This window comes from Heloderma suspectum, chromosome 2 (genome assembly GCF_057233095.1).
Source record: "Heloderma suspectum isolate Gila_16-S chromosome 2, 16-S_ref, whole genome shotgun sequence".
Classification (NCBI taxonomy): Eukaryota; Metazoa; Chordata; class Lepidosauria; order Squamata; family Helodermatidae; genus Heloderma; species Heloderma suspectum.
In genome coordinates this window covers 323,188,391-323,213,371 of record NC_139459.1, presented here as the reverse complement: position 1 = coordinate 323,213,371, position 24,981 = coordinate 323,188,391, and the positions used below count along the sequence as shown (strand labels likewise).

Below are 24,981 nucleotides of genomic sequence, written 5' to 3'. Positions count from 1 at the left end.
TAGTGCACTATGGGGGTATTTTCCCTGGGCAGACACGAAGGGTCAACACCCAAGGTGACACAAGGATTAGGCTAGCCCTATAGGCTTGTTGAGATTCATTACTCTTGTTCTGTTACATAACAAGGTGACTTGGGTATCTCAGTATTATCGTAGTAAAAGTAAGGCTGTGCTTTGCAGGTTTTGCCTCAATCTCCAGGGGAGAGAGTGAAGAAAAGGCAAGTGATATATGAGGAATTTTAGGGTCCAAACTATGTGTTGCCTTTAGTATGTGACATGCAGCTTTTTTCTTATTCAAAAGTAAGCACTGGGGACCAAATGCAGAATGGGACCTTAGCATGGAGGTGGGGATATGTTAGGGGACTTTAATTCTGTGCCCTTTTCTGTAGTTCAAGTCTGGATTGGGCGGTGGGATTACAATTGCAATCTGCATATAGAAAAAATCTCCCATTGAAATGAATGGGGCATTTTTCCTATGCAAAGTACCGGCACAGGGAGCCCAATCTGGATCAGAACTACAGCAGAGGGCAAAGGGTTAAAGCCCCCCTAATCCCATGCTAGGGTCCCAATCCAGGTCAAGTTATCTGTGCTCACTTTTGAGCAAGAAAAAAACCTGATGTAGCTGTGTGCTATGCATTAACAGTAATGTGTGATTTGCATCTAAAACAGCAGTTTTTAAGACCTTTGGTTTCAGGAGCTTTCAAAATCTTTTAATGGCATTTTTGGTGGGATGGTTTTCAGAGCTTGTTCTCCAGGGAAACAGATGTGGGGCCAATACTGGGTATATTGGGGAAAGATATGGTGTTTGGAGGCTGAATGGGCAGAAAAGGGGAAGAAGTATTAGTCCGTTCCTTTTTCTGAGCTTTCCCCCAGCCTGAGAATTTCTGAGTGCCTTGGTAGTCTCCTGTGGTTGATACTGGTCTATGCCCAGTCAAGTCTCTAATGGAACAACAATAATTCAGGACTTAACTATGGGTGAGAGAGCAGAACTGCTTCTACGTTCTATGGCTGATACACACACACACACACACACCTCTGTGCTGCTTATTTATGTGTTCATATTCTATCCAGCTTGTTATTGAGCAGATTAAAATAATACATAAATAAATCATATCAATAACTGGCTAGGGGAGACTGCAGGTCCTATTTTGGTTTAGTTACTCCCAGCCAGGTCCTCAATGGTGTTGCTGTGATTCACAGAGATCCCATCTCACTCCCCAGGTCCTTGGTCCAGCAAACTGCTTTTACTGAATGTCTCCATTTGTTGTAGAGGTCCAATGACAGGCTAGGCATTCTGCTCACACTGCTGTCCAATGGACAGCCCTTGGTAAGCTCATGGAGGTGGCATTTCGCATGGAGTTGGAGACCGCCAAGCTTTGAATTCTAAGGGATTTCAACAAGAGGGCTGAGGCATCCTTGTCTGGATTAGCTCAGACATTCATGGCCACCATGACAACCATATGGTTCTCCCAGTTCATTACTGTCCAAATATATTCAGCAGTTTGCATGCCTGATTTGGTTTTCTGCTGTAGGCAAGCAGAAAGTGAACTGTGTAGAGAGCTCTTAAGTGACTGTTTCCTGGTGGGGATCACAGGATTCTGTAGGTGGGAGATTGGTGAAGATCATAGAATAGTAGGGTTGGAAGGGGCCTATAAGACCATCCAAGTCAAAGCATCCCTGTCAGATGGCCGTCCAGCTTCATCTTGAATGCCTCCAATGTGGGAGAGCCGACCACCTCCCTAGGTAATTAGTTCTACTGTCGAGCAGATTGTTACTGCTCTAACAATCAGGAAGTTTTTCTTGATGTTCAGCCGGAATCTGGCTTCCTGTAACTTGAGCCCATTATTCCATATCCTGCACTTTGGGATGACTGAGAAGAGATCCTGGCCTTCCTCTCTGTGACAACCTTTCAAGTACTTGAAGAGCACTACCATATCTCCCTTCCATCTTCTCTTCTCAAGGCTAAACATGCCCAGTTCTTTCAGTCTCTCCTCATAGAGCTTTGTTTCCAGTCCCCTGATCATCTTCGTTGTCGTCCTCTGAACCCTCTCCAGTTTGTCTGCATCCTTCTTGAAGTGTGGTGCCCAGAACTGGACACAGTACTCCAGATGAGGCTTAACCAGTGCTGAGTAGAGGGGAACTAGTACTTCCCAGGATTTGGAAGCTACACTTCTATACTTTTGCAGTCCAAAATAGCATTTGCCTTTTTTGCAGCCACATCACACTGTTGGCTCATATTCAGCTTGTGATCTACAAGCAATCCCTGCACCTCCTCTTCCAAGTCATTAATAAAAATGTTGAAGAACATTGGGCCCAGGACTGAGCCCTGAGGTAGTCTGCTCATTACCTGTCCGCAGTTTGAGAAGATACACTGAAAAGCACTCTTTGAGTCTGAATCTGTAGCCAACTATGGATCCACCTGACAGTTGTTTAATCTAACCCACTTTTAGCTAGTTTGCTCATCAGGATATCATGGGGCACTTTGTCAAAAGCTTTGCTGAAGTTGAGGTATATTATGTCCACAGCATTCCCACAGTCCACAAGGGAGGTTACCTGATCAAAAAATGAGATCAGATTCGTCTGGCAGGATTTGTTCTTGACAAATCCATGTTGGCTTCAAGTAATCACTGCATTGTTTTCAAGGTGCTTACAGATGGATTGCTTTATCATCTGCTCCAGAATTTTCCCAGGAATTGATGTCAGACTGACTAGTCCGTAGTTCCCAGGTTCCTCGTTTTTTAAGACAGGGACAACATTAGCCCTCCTCCAATCGTCTGGCACTTCACCCATCCTCCATGATTGCTCAAAGAGAATAGATACTGGTTCTGAGAGTTCTTCTGCCAGTTCCTTTATTACTCTAGGATGCAGTTCATCTGGCCCTGGAGATCTGAACTCATTCAAAGTAATTAGGTGTTCCTTGACCATCCTTGACCATCCGAGATTCCTATCAACCTCAAGCTGCAATCCTGCCCCTTCAGCCTGTACTTCGCCTTTGCCAGGGGGGTCATAGACCCTCTTTCGGGAGAAGACTGAGCTGAAATAGGAATTGAGCACTTCTACCTTTTCTTTGTCATCTGTTATCATTTTGCCATCCTTATGTAGTAGTTGAACCACCATTTCTTTCCTCTGTCTTTTACTATGCACTTATCTGAACAAAGCCTTTTTGTTGCTTTTAGCATCTCTCACTAACCTCAGCTTGTTCTCAGCTTTAGCTTTCCTGATGTTATCCCCGCAATTCTGTGCTACCTACCTGTACTCTTCCTTTGTAGCTTGGCCTTCTTTCCACTTCCTATACAGTATGAGTTCTTTATTGTTTTCAGAAGGGTCATCTCTAAGCTTTTTGTGAAGCCACATTGGCTTCTTCTGTTGTCTTCCACCTTCTTTTCTTGTTAAATCTGTAATTGTGCCTTGAGAATTTTCTTTCTTAAAAACTCCCACCCATCTTTGACTCTTTTTCTCACTAGAGTCACTTGCCATGGGTCCTTACTGATCATTGTTCTGAGTTTATGAAAATCAGCTTTCCTAAAATCCAGGGTACGCGTTTGGCTACACTCAGCTTTTGCTTCCTTTAGAACCAAGAACTCAAGTATAACATGGTCACTTTCCCCCAGAGTTCCCATAACTGCTACTTGATCCACAAAGTCATCTCTGTTGGTTAGGATCAAGTCAAGGATAGCTGATCCTCTAATTCCTTCCTCTACTTTCTATAGGAGGAGGTTATCAGCAACACAAGTCAGGAATTTCTTGGAGGGGCCATGTTTTGCAGAATTTGTCTCCCAACAAATATCGGGGAAATTGAAGTCCCCCATTACCACTACATCATGCATCACTGAAACATTGGCAGTTTGGTTTGGTGCACTGCCAAAGGCTGCTGGATGAATAAGTTTCCCAGGAGTTTTCAGCTGGCTTGGCAAGCTCTCCTATTGATGCCATCATTGATTTTTGGAATAATAAACTGAGGTAGGTAGTTGACATGATTGCTTCTAGATGACCTCTCCCACTGACTAAAGCCAAGGCAACTCCCTGGTTTTCTAGGCATCTGCTAGAAATGAAACCATTGAAACCATGACTACAACTACAGCACAGATGGTAGAAAATTCACAGTCCAACCAAACACAATTTAGAAACCATTTGTAGGCCTATTTTGTGCTGGTGTTGGCATCAAAGAAATTTCTGCTGCTAGCATTGTATCTGCACAATATCCAGGAGATATTGCATACTTGGACCGTAAAAAGCACCTTATCAAAGGTTCTTGAGCAAACAAATGATCTGAGTAAGATGGCAAAGTCTGAGAATCATGCCAAATTTTTCAGGGTGGTAAAAACAGAAAGGTTTTCTGAAGAGCTCCAAAGAATCTCTGCAAACTAGGTGAGTGGGCAACATAATGGTAAATGTGGTTTGATGTAGGAAGTGTAAAATGATGCACAATGTGGGGTTGTGATCTAACTTGACATGATCACTGATAGGCTCTGAAGCTAGCAGTGACTGACCAGGAAAGAGATTTGGGGGTCATGAAAACTGTGACCCAGTGTGTGGCAGCCATGAAAAAGGTGAATTCTATGCTAGCAATCATTACAAAAGGGACTGCCAATATTGTATTGCCTTAATACAACTCTGTGCTACAGCCACACCTAGAATACTTTGTAGTTCTGATTGGCACATCAAAAAAATACTGAGTAGGTGGAAAAGGTGTAGAAAAGACCAACCAAAACGATCAGGGAGGGCATAGCAACTCCCTTATGAAGAATGATTATGGGGCTGTTTTAGTTAAGGGAAGTAAGATGTGGTATGACTTGAGTTTTTTAAAATTATGCATTGTGTGGAAAATATGGATAGAGGTATGTTTTCCTCTCTTGTCTCGTAATACTATGACCTACGGTCATCCAATGAAGCTGAACGGTGGGAGATTTGGGACAGACAAAAGAAAATACTTCTTTACACAACACATACTTAAACTATGGAATTCACTTCCACAAGAGTTAGTGATGGCTACCAACTTAGATAGCTTTAAAGGGGGATTACACAAATTCATGGAGCATAAGGCTAACAATGGCTACTAGCCAAGATGACTATATCTTACCTCTAGGAGCCATGCCAGCATGTCTTGGGGGCAGAATGTTTACTCAGAAGACTTACTCTGTTTAGGAGATTTTATTCCCAAGTAAGTAAGTGCGCGTGTGTGTGTATGAGTGCAGCCTTGCAGTGCAATCTTGTATATGTCTCCTCAGAAGTAAGCTCAGTTGAATTTATTAGAGCTTACTCCAGATAAGTGAATATATGATTGCAGCCTTAGTTTTGTACAAACAAAACTGCAAATGTGCCCAAGCTATTAATGGCACCATGGTGACCTTGCATAACAGTCACTCCTTCAAATGCCACATATCTTGAAAAAATCAAATTATCAGCAGCACAGCTCCCAAGCCCTTACCTCACACCACTACCCTTTTTGTCCTTACTTAAGTAGTCCTTTCAACTTTTCACTATGATATTCCTCATGCTTAATATGTTAAACACTTCTTTAGAAGTAGTCATTTAAACAATTGGGGGAATAAAAAGAGGGAATGTGAAACACTATGTGCTGCTTTTTTTGTGTTATCAGTTCACCTTTACCCTTGAGGGAAACAAGGTACTTGGCCTGTAACCTCATCCTTTATCCACTCAGGAACCAGATTAGTACCTCATAAAAGTTCATGGCAAAGCTATTAAAAATTAAAAGGACATTTTCCTTCCTACAAAATGATTTGTTGCGAGACAGAAGTACCGAACTGATTGGACATGGTAAATGCCCTCAGCTTCTCTACTATCTCCATCCATTTAGTAATTGTGTAAGAGCTTCAGATTTTTGATCCAATACCTTCTTCCCAGTAACAAAACACTAATCCTCCGTATAGTTGTTTGTTTAGCAAAACAGGAGCAAAGAGAACAAGAGACAGGAAAAACAGATGCATAAGTCAGATGAAAGAGTGGGGAGAGAAGGCTTCCTACTATCCTTCAGGAAAAATTAACAAAATATTCCAAGTAGTTGGTGTGATTCAGAGTGGGTGGTAGAAAAAGGACAAACCAGACTACAGCAACACTGAAAATTCTATCCAAAATTTGCATCCAAAGAGACTTCTACTAACATATGGTGGAAGTGTGACTTTCTACAAATATCCTCCACAGGCGCCAATTTCTCTCCTCCACCCAAGATGTGTCCAATAGCTCTAGTGGAATAAGCTCTTAAAAGTATTACTCAGGGTAGGCATCAGTCATGATACACATTCTAATCCATCTCGTTAATGAGGAATCTGTCATGCGGTTGCATCATTTGGACCCTCAGAAGAAATTAAATCCACCTATATGGACTCCTCATTGCCTGGTAGCATGCCCACACAGAGGCAGCTTTTCCGCTTCATTAACAAGTCCTGCATTCCCTCTGCTGGAAAGAAGCTACACTGCATCACAGATACAAAGCAAAGTTGCTGAAATATAATTATACCAAAATACATCATCTTGGAAAAAATGCATTGGCATTTTATTGTGACTCCAAATATAGAACTCATGTAGAAATTCATAGTTTTTATATGTCCTCTGCATGTAATTTACGGACTGCCATGGCCCTCATTACTATACTACCAGGGTTATCGTAGAATGTCTAATGGCCCCCCACGGAACTTCTGTTAAGTAAGGCAGTGCCACATCATCCATTTTCCATTTATTTATTTAGAATATGTTTAAGCCAAACTTCATCATTATCAATACCAAGACGGTATAGAAAGTGCATGACCAAATTAATCATACCAGAATAAAATACAACACAGTAAATAGAGCAGCTGGCAGACCAACACTTTTGACACCGAGACACAAATATCACACAGAAGGTCACTGACAAAGAAGGGAACCAGCATCACTCATGTTCTTACCTGGAATTCTAAATAGGAAATTCCTTTTTACTGTCTTGCAATGTTCTGGATATTTATTAGAGCCACCATATGAAGAACCACTCCGATTACACTTGAGGATTCTACATGCTCGTCAGACAACAACAGATACTTGATCACCAACTTGATTACTAACCTCCAGCACCAGAGGCAGCGTATCTCTGAATACCAGTCGCTGGGTAAAAACAGCAGGAGAGGGCCACTGCCCACATGTTCTGCTTGTGGGCTTCCCAGAAGCATCTTTTTGGCCACTGTGGGAAACAAGATATTGGACTAGGTAGGCCTTTGATCTGATCCAGCAGGGCTCTTCTGTCCTCAATTTGTTCCAAAAGAACACATCTTACTAGGGGAGATTCCCAGCAGCAATGATGTAGCTGAGAAGATTAGAGCTTGGCATGTATAACCTAATGTGTTCCAGTGGGTGATATCCTTTTTGCTGCAGGTGTGTAAGCTATGTTACTTTAAAGATGCAATTAGCAGCTATTTATTTATTTATTTATTTATTTATTTCAGTGTTGAGAAGTTTGATTTTTATTGGGGACACCCATGTGGGAATGAGAGGTTTAATCCTTCCCCCGAGCGACTACAGGGCTTAAAAAAAGGGGGGGGTCCTAAGCCCCATAGCCACACAGTAGGATAGAGGCATCAGTAAAATCACAGCTGGCAATGGAAAGATTAAACCTCCCCTCCCCTGTGGGAGAACCCAAGAAAAAATTGACATCCCCCTCAACTGTAAAAAAAAAACCAAATAAATTAAAGTCTTCGCTCCTAGTTACATCTTTAAAGTAAAGTGTAGTTTGACCTTCAGTCTATAGCCTGAGCAAAATCATATCAAAGTAACATGGAATGTGCCTTTTTTGTTCCTTTCATCTCAGGAGCATGCACCCTGAGGGTCTTTGTGGCCGCCAGACTTCCTACACTGATGTACACACGGCACATAAGATGGAAGGTGCAAAAGACAAAATGAGGGAATGAGGAATTGTTCCCACTTACACTGGTTTCCAATATGATCTGCGGCCTATGAAAAGAAATGCTCCACCCACCCTGCATTGGATAGTCAGTCACCTCCAAGTTCGAAGGTGGCCAACTATCCCCATTGTATTGCACCCTAAGAAGTGTGGTGAAGGAAGAAACATGTCTAAGTGCACCTTATCCCTTCTTGCCACCTCCAGTGAAAGATTGGATTTACCTGCCATGCAGGTTGCTGTGAGGTAAGTAACTTGTAGTTCTTCATGGCTGGTTCAGGGAAGAGATTGCGGGAGGGCTCTCTTCCCATTTTCCAGGTGAGTGTTTTATACTCACCAAGAAACGAATATTCAGATTATACAATTTTACTGGGTGAGTACCTAGTTAAGGGTTTCTATCTCACCATATTGTTGGACAGTAGAGTGGCAGCTAGCGTCGTAATTGATTTGAGCACACAGCAAAAGAATAAATAAATAAACTGTGTAATCTTAGCCAGTAGGTGGTGAACATAGGAGGGATAAATGGTTCCTCAGCAACTGCTGCCTCTGATACTGGAGGGAGGTAATCAAGAGCCCATCTCAGAAGAAACAAATGGTGAACCATGGGCTCGGCTTGCTAAGGTATTGATACAACCACATCTTTAATAACATTCTAAGAACATTCTAATGCCACACAAATATTGCCCCTACCCACCTACCACACACTGATAACAATTAATTTACTCTGAGGGCTAGACTGGTGTAGTGGTTAAAGGACAGGAAAGATCCAGACTCAAATCCCCACTTAGCCATGAAGCTTAATGAATAACCTTGGGCCAGTAGTTAGTCTCTCTCAGCCTGCCTAGCTCACAGGATTGTTGTGAGATTACAGGGGAGGGGGTGGGGTGGGGTGGGGTGGGATGACCAAGTTGTGAGAGTAAAATGAGAGGAAACCTTGAGTGCCTTTGAAGAAAAGCCAGGGATATAAAAGCAATAATATTGATAGAAAACCATGTCTGTGACTGAGAAAGTAGCCAATATTTATATTCAGACTTGCATATCAAATGGGAATATTTCGCAACTTTTAACAAATTATCCAATTTCCAACCATCAAATATACAAAATTCACCCATTGCCAAGATTGTTGTTAACATTCTTTTTTTAGCTCTAATACCAACATCAATTTGTCAGGAGATGGCTGCTTAGGATACCTTCATATTTTTGTAAGAAGAGAGCTTTGCGTTTTTATAAAAGGAAAAACGTTAGCACTGGAAGGAAAAATGTAATTATATAGTTGGACAGGCCTTGCTAGCCATCTAGTCCAACCCCAATGTTCCATGCAAATCCAGAGCAAGAGCATCCCCAACAGAGTTTTCCAGTCTCTGCCCGAAAGTGCCAATGAAGAACCGTGCCCCATGCCCCACCTCTGCCTGGCATGGTTCTATAGTCAATTTCCTAGTTTCCCCTAATGTTCAACCAAAATGTACCCTCCTGTAATTTGAACCCATTACAGCAGCATTTCTCAACTCAGTGCTCTACAGATGTTTGACTACAACTGCCATCATCCACAGCCAGAAAACCTATTGGCTATAACTGGCTGGGTGATGGGAGCTGTAATCTAACACATTTGGAGAGAACCAGGCTGGGGGAAGCTGTATTCGATACGCCTGCTTTCTGGGAACCAGCTGTCTTCTATATGACACTGTCTTTTCTCCATTCAGGTTGCATTTTTGGCCTGTTCTTCTCATCTGTTGCTTTTTCAGTTTACTACAGTCTGCATTTCTCAAAACACACTGACTTTGTTGTGTAGATAGAAAAAGGCACCTTAGTCTAAATTATTTGTGCATCATTTCTATCACTAGTAGCAGTCTGAAACTAAAACATCTAAAACATCTCCATATGATGAAATACAGGAAGATGACTGTGGGGTTGTTTCCTTTGGAGGGGTAAGGAAAAGGAGTGAGGAGTTATTAGTACAAGGCTGAGAAATGCGTAAAAAAGTGTTTTGACTAGTGGGCTTAGTAAACAAAACATGAACATGGAGGAGGAGGAATATATACAAATAATATCAAGGCCTCTTTTTACAATCTTGTATTTGCCAAACATAGTTAAGAAAAGGCTGTCCGACTGCCTACACTGAAAGAAATTGTATATTTTAAAAAAATACAATATGAACATGGTTGCATGCTAAATATGGTAAATAAAATAAATACAATATGTACAAACAACCTGAAAGTAAAAACAAGAAAAACATCAAATCAGTTTTTGAAGGTTTAATGGGATATAAGTAAAAAGTTAAAATTGGATAATCGAAATCTAATATAGGTTAAATTTTGCACTTAGCTTTACTGTAATCTGGCAACAAATCCAGCTCTCAAGAAAAGTGGCAAAACCAGACCCTAGTCAACACAACTTTCCAATTTATCAGTGCAAATGAAAAGTAACTTCCTTGACAAAATGCAAATACTTTAAAAATACGCAAGCCAATTAAGACACAAGTGTTTAAAGACCTGAGTAGTAATTACCTATGTATTATTCATAGCTAATTTACAAGATGAACTTCTTTGGGTAAAATATTAAACTGTTTACATGCAGTCAGGAAGAGAGAACATTCAAACTGTTTGCCTTGGGTGAAGTACAAAGCAGTGACTATTTTTATGCAACCTCCTCTAGTACCCTTACAGTGTATACTGTATAGTAATCAGAAAATGTTTGACCTCAGATATCTACTTGACCCCACAGAAATGCAGACTCGCTTGCTATAAAATCCTAAACAATGGGGCAGACAAGGTCACAGGGTCAAAGCAAGTATTAACAGGTCATTGTGCAACCCACTTGGGAGCAATTACTTCTGGTCACGGCTAAGTGGACACTTGATTGAATACCACTAAGACAGCTCACATCCCACAGATAACAATCCTCACAGCGATTAAGAATTAAAGCCCCCATGATTCAGCCTTTATTACTCAAATGAACCTAACTATTCCATAAAAAATTCTTGGTATATGCATGATGCAAGGTCTAAATTGAAATGCCACCTCATTAAACAATAATATCTAATTTTATCTAAATGAATTTTCATGAAAGTATGCCACACAGCTCAGGAATTTTTAAAATGAATTATCACAAGCAATACATAATTTCCACCAAAACTGCTGGAAGAAAAAAATTAGCTTTTAAGGATGAAAAGGAAACATCAATGTTGAATGAAAATTGTATTTCTCTCTGACTATAAAGAGGGTTAAGAAAGGAGAAGGAGAGGGAGAAGGTTTCTGCCAGACAATGGAACTAGATTTTTTTTAAATCAAAACAATGTTTTTATGTTATGTCAGGTACATTTACTCTAATCAGGAAAACAGTAAGCATGTAAATGCATGTGATATGTCAACTGCGCATATAGGACATATATGCAACAAAGGTTATGTCAACATACCAATTTTAAAAATCTCATTGTGATAAGGAGGACTGACGGCTAGGCTGTTATGAACAGACATAAAGCAAAAAGCCATAATTCTTGTACTAGCTAAGCATCCATTGTCTCAGCTGAGAACAGGTTCACCCACTCACACCTGAGGGGGGATATGTATTCTGGCATTTAAAAACAAGAAAGAACTGTTCATTTTATTGAAACTACATAAGGTACAAAAAGTATAGGAAACTGAGATGTGGGCAGAAACTGCTTATGAGTAGAAGAATCAGTTTCAAAAATGGATACTGAACACCTACACACACACACACACACACACCCCTATATAATTTGGGGTATATTTGTTTATGCCAAGAGTTCCAGAAGGTAAGCTTAAAAGTCATGACGGTAGCATACTTGAAATGATGCTGCTTAGAGTCTTCTAAACTAATAAGATCTCAAGTCGCAATGCTGAATTTTGTACCATGAATATTCTATTTACCACTCTTTTATTAGCTAGCAACTGATTCTTTAGGGATGCTTCCTTTGGTACAATTCAAAGACACAGGAGCACTCCTGTGAGTCATTGACAAGTTTGAACATGCCTTCTTGGTATGGGTAATATCTGTAACTAATCTTGGAAAAGACACATGAAAGATACTCCTGAGACTTCTGTGTCTACCTCTGCAATTGTAGTGTGTTGCAGTCCATGAAAACATATGCCATAATAAATTTGTTGGTTTTTAAGGTGCTACAGGACTCTATTCTTTTTGCTGAAAGGGACTAGCATGGCCATCCCTCTGAAAATTCCAGGAAGACATTTTCAGACACTGTAGTGGTTCATAGGAATGTTCTCGTGGTTTAAACTGTAACATGGGAAGCAGCTCTTGTGCGTCAACATTTCCTGTGTTTGTAAAGAAAGATCAGAAGCAAACTACTTTCACGAGCAGCAGTGACACATCAACACAAATATACTTTACTGTTTGCACACAAGCTATGCATACACAAGGGTTTGTGTACCTGTTTTTCACCTCACATGAATCCAAAGCAAGAGCAGAGATAAATTGTATTGTATTTAATAACTTCCAGAATAACAGTTGCTTTTAAAGATGAAACATCCTCAGATTACTTGGAAATAAGTATTAGCTTGTAATGAATATAACATTTATTTTGTCATTAATAGCGTGGTCCCTGCACTGGTATGTATTTGTTCAGAATTAAGCCAGAAAAACTGGGGCTTTCTATGTTTTCCCTAGTTATTATGACTCTGCATGGGAGGGAAGAATAGTTGGGTGGTGCTTGTTTATTTTTATTCATATATTTATTATTCTTGCTAACTGCCAGTTTCTGGCATCAACGAGCAGATCTGATTTTTTGTGCTAAGCTACTATCACCTTCACCTGTTCTGGAGATGGCAGTAACTGATATCCTTCCAATTTCTGCTGAGACACTACAGCCTAGTCAGAATAATGGTACACTAGAAATTTCACCATTTCGTTTTTTGATGTCTTGCCTTTCTACTGTGAATGTCTCACAATTTTCACTACAGGGGTAGACAACCTGGTGCCCTATAGATGTTCTGTACTACAATTCCCATAATCCCTGACCATTGGCTATGTTGACTGGGGCTGATGGGAATGGTAGTCCAAAATATCTGGAGGGCATGAGGTTGCCTACTCCCTGTCTAAAAGATGACAAATATTCCCCCACCAGTACACCAGTTTTGTACTGGACCAAACTCTGAGATATGAAACTGCAAGCTTCTCAGCTTGCAGGAGTTCTTCAGGCAAGCACATAGGATGCATAGATACAAGTACAACCCTCTGATCCATCTTACATCTTAGTCAATCAGAAATCCAGGCAGTTGAATATCTCCACTGCCTGTACCAAAGGTGAGTTTTAAGGATGCTGTTAGGGCCAAACTAGACATGATGATAATAGCTTGACTGCAATTAATGTGACTCTTAATTAGCAACAGTAGGGGGAACCAATCAGAATCAGGACCAATACATACCATGGTCCCAATTAAAATTGTTCCCTCAAAGCTGCTAATCAGCCCAGGATGAAAAAGAAGCTTCCTTCCTGTGGCACATAGCAGCTTCAGTGAGGTGATTTTCACTGGGTCCATGGCATAGGGAAAAAGCGTAAACTTCCTTCCCACAGTCCTGATCATGATTGATGGACCCTGCAGTCTAATTTTAAAATTAGACATGTCAATGTTAATCATGCAACTAACATGCAGACATCTAGCTTGGATCTTAGTAGCTTTGACGGGGATGAGCACCGCACCCTAGAGTCGGACACGACTGGTTGGGGACACCTTTACCTTTTTTTTAGTAGGAATGCACCATGCAATGGCCCAGTTCACACAACCAAAGAAGCCACGGTGGCTCATTTTTATCGTGCAAGGTGGGTCAATGCAAGCAAACACACACACACACACACACACACACACCCCTACCTTCTTCAAAACTATTAACATCAATTCAACAGGCCCACAACCAAACGTTAAGTATCTTGCTACTTCACAGCCTTCATAGCTGTATCAAACCTGGGGCAACATAGGGCTCTCATTAATACACATTTTTGCCCTCTTATGCCAACCCCAAATATTACTGCTATTTTCACATCCACCAAGTTGAAGAACTTGCTGTCATAACTGTACAGAGCCATTCCAAGAGATGTTATCACCTTACGTGGCCAGAAACCTCACTATCTGACAGGTATGACCCAGGATCCCTTGCAATGTCACCGAGGATGCTGGGGCAGAACTGTTAGATTTCCTGGTGGCACCCCAAGTGACTGCTTGGGTTGCTTTCACTCTCAAGATGAAAGTAACTATTGCTTCCCACCCCATGGTGGACATCTTCTATTACAATAGCTGCCACACCTGGATGATGAGCAAAGCAGGCAATTGAGGATGCATCTTGCTAAGTGATTAGACCTACATAATATTAGGTAATTGGAGTACATTTTGGAACAAAAGACAAATGTTTGTATTTGAGTTGGTGGAGAGCCCCTTCAGGGAAAAGGACATGCATAACATGTTCAGTAATCTGAGGAAAGTACAGGTAATGTTTCAGTTATTTCTTCACATGACTGTACCTTAATACTTGCTGGGAAAGGTTGAGGAATTCTTACCACAGACAGCCGGATAGTGTACAAAGAATGGCAGCATACAGGTGGTACTGGGCTTTATTTTTCTGCGGAAACCTACTGGTACTGTTGTTGTCTCCTCAGATAATTCTGTCTGCCTTAATACTCAGTGAGAAGCTTATGGAATTCCTAGCAAAAATGGTCAGATAGTGTGGGAAGTAAGGTGTAGGTGTTGTTTTATTTTGCTTTCTGTTGACTGCCTTGGGGAATATATTCCTTGTCTGTTTTCCCATGTCAAACTTTATGACCAAACATGATAATCACCTATGGTTGTTTGGAAAGAGGCAGAGGAGATATTCCCGTCCTGCTTCTGAACCAAAAGTCCATTATAACTGTTCATTTACTTAACTTGTGCATATGAGACAAAAGGAATTTAGCTCCTTTTTAAAATATTAAAGCATCTTTTGGTATCGGCATGCTTCTCAGTCACTGCATGGACGAAGGAGGCAATGTATGAGTGGCAAGTAAGAGAAAATCATCAGCATATCTGAATGAGTTTAATGGGTTTAGTTTGTACAAGACTGCCAACCTATGATCAGAAACGAAAAGAAAAACAAATGTAGTAAGCACATGTAGTAAGTACATTTGGTCCTAGTTGAGAATTTTGAAGGCACGCAGGGAAGAAATGCAGTGCAAAAAGGAACATGGGAAGAGGAAATGTGGATCATTACCTAAAGCTCTTATCCAGTTGTTTATGAAGGAACATCCTGACAATGGTCAAATAGTTTTGACTTTTGATTTCTTTTGAAATTGTCATAAAATTCTTGAAGCTTTTGAAGACACCATGGGCCTGTTCACATGTGGTTAACAAGTCACCTCAGAACACTAAAACAGCCCATGGATTCTGGGTGGCTTATTAACCACAGCAATAAGCTATCATCCCCAGGTTCACACAACACGGCAAGCCATGCCGGTGAGGGTAATTATGCAAATCCCCTCAGCATGCATGGCAGAGGAAATAAGCCACTGTGGCTTATTTCCCCAGTCATGATCGTGCAAACCCCAGTCCATATCCCCCACCCCAAACAGCCTTCTGCCATTCCCAAAGGTCTTTGGGAAGGCACATTTGGCTTGCCATATTGTTAATTTTAATCTCCCTGGCTGATTCTTAGTTGATAGGTTTATCTCTCTTTTTAGTTGTGTTTGTCTGGTATGGTTGTTTTGTGGTTTTAATGCGTTTCTTACCTTATAAGCTGCCTTGAACACATTTTAGTTCAAAGTGAGGTGAAATGTTTTAAATAAATAAATAAACCGGCAAAGATAAGTAGTCATTGCCTCTTCGATAAAAATTAACTGGACTGTATAACAGAGGTAAAGAATCAAGTCCATTGTAATGTTTTTGCTGGAATGTACATGACAACGTTCTGTTAGATGCAACATCTACATCAGATTTGCAGAAATGATTTGCAAGCAAGTGATCTGATTCCTTCCAGCTATAGCTCACTTAATTTTCCTATGGAGTACATGCATCATCCATTCTAACATCCAGGTAGATCCCTCATAGGTTTATTCCAATAGAATCAACAATAAAAATGCAGATTCTTGCCCATTATTAAACAAAAGTAACTATGTGTCCAACATTTTAAGATATGCCAAAGAAGGCTGTTGCAGGAAAAAAAATACTATGTAGAGTGCTAAACTGATAACTACTCATGTAAAACATACATGAATACACCACACTTTATTCCCAGAAATACTGGTGAAAATGAAGCATATTTCTTAAGCTGGATATTTCCCATAAAGCTTTCCTCTGGGCTTATTAAGATACACAGACTGAAATTGAAGCACTTCCTGAATTTACAAGGACTACATTGGAAATGTACCATAAAGCCTATGGTTAATATGTTATGTGTATAGCTTACATGCTATTCATGGGACCTTACTGAAAGCTGACTATGCTTCAAGTCAAGTCTTCAAAATTCATGAAATTAACAGGAGGAGCGTAACAAACTTAATAAATCCTCCAAGCTCAGGTATGGGATAACTTCCACCCTCAGATACACACTTTGTGCAATCATTCAGAGGTTAAAGGTTGTACTGTTAAGACATTCTCCTGGTTCTCACAACACAACAGCCCACCATGGCTTAATTTACCCATGGGGGCTGTCACATTGTGCTGGGTACCCAGCTTGTCATATCATCTGAACCCAGGCAGGAGGGGTTGTTTTGAGGGTTAGAAAACCCTAAAACAAGCCATGGGTTACTTGAGGGTTGTCTAACCCTCAAACAACCCCTGCTGTCTTGGTTAGACAATATGGCAAGCCACACCAACCAGCAGAACACAACACCCGCCTCAGGTAAATTAAGCCATGGTGAGGAGTCTTGTCATGTGAACAAGAAGACTGTCACTGGCAACTCCCAACACAATATTAAATTTGTTGTGAACTGCCCAGAGAGCTTAGGCTATTTGGGCTAAGAAATGTAATAAATAAATAAAATATCTCCAAAGAACAGCCAGTTATCATTAACAGATATTCTGTGCAGATGAAAACTGCCTAGAGTAACATGTTACCCCAGGCATAAAGGTTAGTCCACAGTACTGGACTAACTGTACCCCAATCATTAATATGGACTTGGGATACACAAGGACACACTGGCAGAGTTCAGATGACATGCTGTGGCTCATCATGGTTTACTTAACCCATGACGAACTGCAGTGTCTGTGGGTGTCAGGTTGAATATGCAGCCCCTACTCTGGAGTTGTCATGTCATGTGAACCTGATGAGTGTAGGTTATGTGAGTGTTGTTTAATTGTCCTATAACCCACGCTCGCCGGTTCGTACAACAACCCCCAAGCAGGGGTTGCATATTCAAAATGACAGCTGCATGCACCCTGCACGTGCCACAGGCTCACTAAATAACCCATGGTGGGCTGTCATGTTGTTGCCCCAACACATTTCTCTTTACACAGCTTGCCTGGACATGTTTGAACAGTCTGGGTTGATGCAGTGTTAGGCCCAGGGTTCATTCAATGTTCATGCAGACCTGCTCAGTTATCCATGGTAACAAACTGATGGCCATCTATCTACACAACCTGTTTGTGCAAGGTATTTGCAAAATAGCCTTTTGATCACCCTTTTTTCCAGGATGCAAGTTCATGTAATTGCTGCGTCACCTTTGCCAAGAAATCATATGCCTCACCCTTTGCAAAGAAACTACATGCCTCACTCCCTACATCACCTTTGCCCTGTATCACATGCTTCACCTCTGCCCACTGCAAATATAAGCTTATTCGCCCGCCTGGGTAGAAGAACAAACCCAGCAGAAGAACAAAGGAACAGTAGAGCGGAAGACTACGGAGATTGCTTCAGTGCTAAGATTCTCTCTCTCTCTCTCTCTCTCTCACACACACACACACACACACACAAACACACACACACCCCATTACCTTTCTCAATAAGCCACTGCATGTATGTTTTTCAAGCTGAATGGGCTTCAGTGACAAGAGGGAATGCTAGATTCAGGGCCAAATGTGACAGGGGTGGGGTGGGGAATGCTTGCCCCTGACTTCTCTGCCAAGCGTAACAATGTAGCTTTATAGGATACAAATTACTCCATAACAACTACAGTAAATTTTTTGGCAACCTGAACTAAAGGTTAACGTTCCTTTTACTTGAAATCTATCTTCATAACTTTCAGCGTATTTTTTCATACTTTTTCTCAGTTTTATTTTGGAAACTATGTTGGCTATACCCTTGAATACTCATATGCTCAGGATTCTAACAAGACTTCTGACTGAGGACAAATGGCCTTGCAGACAACTTATAGTCAACAGGCCACCAATGATGCCTCTCTTCTTGCAATATCTGGTAAGTGAAGGGAGTTCATTTAGGGTGCAATCCTATGGATGTTTAGAGAGAAATAATTCCTACAACTCCCACCATACCCCAGGCAGCCATGGCTTCCTGGGGTATGCTGGGAATTGTAAGACTTATTTCTGTCTAAACATGCATAGGGTTGCGCTTGTAACAAATCAAAATGCTCAAGATTACATCCCCCCCCCCTTAAAAGCTACCAAAAGCATGATCCTTTCTTGGAAAACATTTATGAATTATGCTAGACTACAAGAGACTTTGTGTGACATGCAGGGATTGGGGCAGCAGGAGGCGGGATGCTTAATTACAAGCAGTGTTATACTGTATCTGAGACTATTGTTGTTCATTTTGATCAGAATCAGGTATCAGAGTAATGGAATGGGTTGGTACATTTTGTGTCAAGGTTAGTACTCTTTCACAACAATGCTGCAAGGAATACACACTAGCATTCTGGATCTGTCTTTCACATGCTCTTTTCATAACACTTAAAGGAGTAATCATAATGTGTGCTGAACCAACACTTTCCTTCTGCACCCACCATTTTCCCTCTGCTTCCCTTTCCCTGTCCCTCAAAGAATGAGGAGATTCAAAAAGAGATTACTGCTGTTATCTTGTATTCAAAAAAGCTGTAGGAAGCCGTCACAACAACCACATGAGTGAGGCTGAGTTAGCTGTGCCTTACAATTTATTGGCCTTGGTTAGTTTCTGTCACATACTTTATATGTGCCTGACATATAAAGGCCCATAAAGCAGCTACTACATGAAGAACCCTTTAAATTGCCCCCTACAGCATCTATCTCTATGTAGCAATTCATTTATGTTCAGGTTTGTGTTAACGTTTGTTTGGTTTTTTGCTAGAAAAATTGATATAGTAACTCTTATGTAAATAGTTGAGAATAAAGAGAATAGTTGAGAATAAACTGTGGTGGAGCATCCTGGAGGACTAGAGGGGATAGCAGGGAACAAAGGGGTGTCTTTTGCCTTTAGGAGGATGTTAGCTGGTTGGTTGGTTGATTTGCTGTTTGAATTTTGAATATTTTCCCTCTGAGTTGTGTGTGTGTGTTTTCAAAATTTGGGTGGGGTAGGTTGTTTTTCCTGTGCGAGTTTCTCTGGGCATCACCAATTTGCCTTCTATGAAATGAACATTGTGTTGTGTTTATTGGGAAAATATGTTTGTTTTAATACATGCCTGTCATACAGCTAACAAAGGCAAAGGAGCTCTGTCAGGAAAAAAGTTTAAGAAACAAGAGTTGCCAGGAAAAGTTTGCTAAAATGAAATTCAAAGGACATTTTTGGAGGAAAAAATTCAAGCAATTGGTTGAATTGAAAAGACGGCAAAATTTCTCCCTAGTGACTGCTACCAGCAAGAAAAAAAATAAGATAGGAAAATAGAAAACTACAAGGAACAGCTTAACATATATGGGTAAACTTAAAAGATAAATTTCAATGAAATATCAGCCCACTACAAAGACATCTTACATTTTATGAAAAAATATGGTGTTGTGATTTTTATTTATAATATGTGTTTGTGTTGATGTGTACATTTGGAACAGATTCCTGCAAAGTAGGAAGTCATAGGACAGGCCTATAAAAACAACCCTGTTTCTGCTTACTAAATGCATTCTCTTGTGCCAACAGATACTCCCAAAACATGTCCCACCTTTTCCCTTCCTCTGTATCAGATGCAACGGGAGGAGGAAAGGTGGGGCAGCTCTTTGCTAGAAATTGGCACGGTGAATACAGCAAAGATTTCACTTTCCTCTACCACAGAAACTGCCTTCCTTTTCAGTATGTAGAGTACACATGCTGCCTAAGGCAACCTTAGAGTTTATTCTGGACACCCATAATAAAATCGCTTGCAACTCTCTAGTTTTTGGTGTTGTTTTTTTGGTATGCTGATGCCTAAGAAAATTGCTCCTGTACCTCCACAACAAGCACTCTTTAAAACAAGTACCTATCACTGGATCAAAGTTACTTTATCCCCAAGAAAAAAACCCTTAATAATTAGCAGAGATACTAGCATTTTAAGAAATTTTACAGATCCCCATGTAACTACTAAAAGTCTTTTCTTCTATTAAAAACATGAGAATGTTAATGATGATACCCCAAAAGAATCAGTACTTATTGTTTAATGGTGTACATACTATATCTATCTATTTGCACAGGCCTTAGGGTAATGGCATCAAATCCAAAGGAATTCCTATTATGGCACAGCAATTGGATTTGCAAAAACTTAATGGATTTCTTCAAAAGGTGGAAAGAAGCTGGGGTAGAGGGAATAATGGGATACAGAGCCTGTTTCAGAAGACATTAACTGCAGCGATGACTTTAGGGAATCCAGCTGCTCTGTCTGGTGCACAGCTGAGAAGAGCCCTTCCAAAATGGATGTGATCTGCACAACTTTCAACAGCTATCTCATGTCAATATGTTTTCACTGGGTCACTAAGCATAGCCTAAACCCTTGACTTTGAAAAGAGAAAATGTACCATTATAGTAGATAACAACTGGTTTCTTTCCTTTTTCCTGCCACCTCCCTCTTTTCCTCCCCTCCCCCATTTGCTCTCTCTCTCTCTCTCTCACACACACACACACACACTCACACACATACACAGAGGATCCAAAGTGATGTTGACATCCCAAAGATCCCTTTCATGTTTAATGTCATGGCAGTTCTAAGCAAGTGGAAGCAAAAAGGCATAATATTTCAGCTATCTATTTTTCACTATATCCATGAAAGTTTTCTGTTTATTTCAATATACCCCCCACCCTATCCTGGAGCTTAAAAGATTACAACAGCATATTTTTCAGGTGCTACTGCACATAATATGCTGTGCAATTTGCGGTGATGTTCCCAAACGCAACTATTAAAAAAAGCACCTTTTAAAACAGAAAATGGAAAAGAAAATTGAAATAATGCACCAGTATAATGTGCATAATGCATGAGTAGTACAGAACTCAGTAATTAACTTTAAATAATGGGTTGGATCCAGACCCACTAAAATCAATTGGATTTAAGTTAATTATGAATAACTTAAGTCCTATTGGTTTCAATAGGTCTACTCTAAGTATATTTAAGTCTGGATCCAGCATAATATTTGGAATTGTTGTAGATCACAAGCTGGATATGAGCCAACAATGTGATGTGGCTGCAAAAAAGGCAAACGCTATTTTGGGCTGCATTAATAGACATATACCTGTCAAATCACGTGAAGTACTAGTTCCCCTCTACTCAGCACTGGTTAGGCCTCATCTGGAGTACTGTGTCCAGTTCTGGGCACCACACTTCAAGAAGGATTCAGACAAACTGGACAGGGTTGAGAAGAGGACAATGAAGATGATCAGGGGACTGGAAACAAAGCCCTATGAGGAGAGACTGAAAGAACTGGGCATGTTTAGCCTTGAGAAGAGAAGACAGAGGGGAGATATGGTAGTGCTCTTCAAGTACTTGAAAGGTTGTCACAGAGAAGAAGGCCAGGATCTCTTCTCAATCATCCCAGAGTAAAGAACACAGAATAATGGGCTCAAGTTACAGGAAGCCAGATTCCGGCTGAACATCAAGAAAAACTTCCTGACTTTTATAGCAATATGACAATGGAACCAATGACCTAGGGAGGTAGTGGGCTCTCCCACACTGGAGGCATTCAAGATGAAACAGGACAGCCACTTGTCAGGGATGCTTTGACTTGGATTCGTGCATTGAGCAGGGGGTTGGACTCGATGATCTTATAGGCCCCTTTCAACCCTACTATTCTATGATTCTATGATAATACTTTTTATGGTTTAAGCACACACACACACATTGAGGAGAGAAGACTTTTTTATTTAAGAAAAAAACTTTAGCTGTAACACTCTTGGCATACAACCAGCATCATTAATTCTTTTCAGGAGTATTTATATGACCAAGCATCAATTATGTTATTACAACATTAATAATTGGTGTAAAACCTGTAAGGGGTTTTCAGAGACCAAACTGTGTTTCTATCTTGTGGGTGGAAAGTGTGTCAAGGTGGATTTCTAAATGTGGAAAATTCAAATTTTAAAAACCCTGCTGGGCCAGTCACCTCAGTGGATGGTGTTTGGTAAATCACAGAGTTCTTGCTGGACAGAGACATTCCTCCCAGTCCTGAGTTTTTGGATAAGTTTTAAAAGAATTCCAAGGAAACAAATTCATAAGCATTCAGAGGAAAAAGTCCTAGATGCAGAATGCAAAAATATATTCAAATCAAGCATTTTGAGAGAGATACAAAGTTTGGTCACTGAACTTATTTTCTGTTTCAGATAAATTGCCAACATCATGTTGGAGATATTCCTCAAATGCTGAGATTGGGAATGGTTGTGCATAATAGGGGATGCAATACTTGCCAGTTTCTCTGGTGTGCTTCATTACTCTTTTGAGTAAACTTCCACTGATGGTTTTTGAGGTAGAATGCATGCTAAGTTGGATATGGCCCACTGACATCACCATTCATGTTAAATCAGACTGTGTATAAAAGGTGACCCAGTTAAGAACAAATGTTCCGTAAAAGCACCGTTCATCTACATGTTATCTGTGGTATTAAATTCCATTAGTTCACCTCCTAAGAACCACTTAATACTAAGATAAAGAGCCCACTTTCTTATTTGGCCTTACAAAGAAGTTTACTAAGCTTTTCATCTGCCAAGAAGAAAAAAAATCCTAAATTCCTTTGATCTCAACATCCCTTAACATTTTGCATCCCTGTTATGATGGGTGCCCTCCCACTCCCACAACGTGATGAAAGCCTAAAAGGATTTTTACGTACAGTTCTCTTCTCTGAGATATTGATATTCTGGAACCAGTACCCATAGTTATTTGATGGGATAGCTCCACACCTCTTCGCTAAGGACGAGTCGCATCTGTTTTGAGTTCATACCCAATGCAAATATCTTAATGGAAGATTCTCTGTGATGTACTGGGGTGGGAAGTCAGTTCTGCAAACAGATGGACTCAGCTTGGTCTTAAGATTTAAAGTAAAGGAAAACGAACTTTGGATGAAAACGTAAGGTTTGGCTAGTAGTGCTTTTAAACATCAGAATGGACAAGCTAAACTTTACTGAAGGACTCTTGGAGGAAAAGCTACCATTTTTAAGAGGAATTGCCTGATAAAACATTTTATGGGATTTTTTTGGTACATTAGAGCTAGAAGAGATGGTGTAGAATATTAGTAAAAGTTCTTTTAATGTCTTATCTCCACAATACTACAAATACTTGAGACTAGTAGTATTGTAGTTCTGAAGATGAGGAAGAAAGACACATACAATGCACTAATTTGATGGCTTCCAGTTTATTTGAATGGAACATACATCTATAAAATAGCTAGGATTCAAAAGGTCAAAAAACTGAAAGCAGAGTTTCTGAGGCCTCACCTTCTTATACCAGCCCTCTGTGCCGCCTGAAAAGGGCTCCCAAAGCTCAAGGGAATTCAACAAAAAGAGCTGCAGGCCGGAAGAAAAATTGGGTGAATGCTCAAATTGCTTGTGCATGCTTAAAAGAGTCCTGTCTAATATGGTTAGGATCAAGATGCATTAAAACAAAGACAGACTTGCTGTTTACATGGCATCTTGTATGCATTGATTCCAAAATCCTTTATTAGGCTAAAGGATCACAAAAAAAAGTATGCACGCTTTCGAAATCTCGAGATCTTTTCATTAGGTAAGATGTTACAAAAAAGCACCGTAAGCATTAATTAATCCCTTTAATATGAGGTCATTAATTCATTCATTCCATAGATTTTTACCCCACCTTTCAATAAAATCCCAGGGTATCTTCCAACATTCAAAAACAAGATAAAATATAATTTCATGATGCAAATTAAAAATATACAAAAACAAACTACATATATTTAAATGTGCATTCATATACATATATGCTGATATAAATATGCATGTATATGTGTGTGTGTGTGTGTGTGTGTGTGTGCATATAGTATAAATTTTAGGTATATGAAGTTCAATTTTATAAAGTACAATTAGCTTTTATGGACAAAGCCTGCAATCCTCAACCAGACTGAATAAAAACTAATTTCTGAACATTCAAATTGCATTACTTTTTTTATAACATAAAATAAAAGGTTTTTCTTTGTTGTTCAAAAGAAATCCACCTTATCCTTCAAAAACAAGGGCATGTGGAGGACGGCAGCTATGAGAAAAAATATTGCGCGCGCACACACACAAACGTTAGTTACAGACACAGGCCACAATCCAAAAACATGTGTACACCAGATGCACAAAGCATTATTCCAGCCATTTGTTCTGCAGCAGCTCTCCCACTGCCAAACCCACAAAACTGTTCAAAAGGTCACTTGATCACTGCCCTAGGGTACAATCCAGCAAGCAATACTACTAACACGAACGCCATTCATTTCAATAGAACTCCATGGCAACCCTTAAGGACAAGTTAGATTTTCACATCCTGATGGGCAAGTAACTTCTACTAGGGCCCATATTTTGCACTGAGCAACAAGTGAAGGATCATCAGTCTTGGCTCAACTCACAGAGCAGCTCAAGACTAGATTTAACATGGAAGCTCTGTGTATGGAGTTCCTGGTGCTTTTTTTTTTTTAAGCAACTATGAGAGGCAGTTTGGATTAGGGCTGTGGCAGTGTTCAGGCCGTTCGTTCTTTGCCCCCATACCATGTTTCCAACGTAAATAGCCACTTAAAGCTGCTATTAGCCATGGAGGGGAAACCTTACATCAGGGGAAGGCAATGTGGTGCCCACAGGCA

General features: G+C 40.3%; 1 protein-coding gene across 37 annotated transcripts in view; it reads right to left on the bottom strand.

Annotated features, from left to right (window-relative positions):
* Window positions 1–24,981, bottom strand: part of FOXP1 (forkhead box P1) — a 724,900-nt gene that overhangs the window by 646,232 nt on the left and 53,687 nt on the right. The window contains exon 3 of one of the 37 annotated variants that reach the window (XM_084840396.1): window positions 7,054–7,168. The exons of the other annotated variants lie outside the window; for them this stretch is intronic. The gene's annotated coding sequence lies outside the window, so the exon portion shown is untranslated. The remainder of the gene's footprint in view (window positions 1–7,053; window positions 7,169–24,981) is intronic. 37 annotated transcript variants of the gene reach the window in all.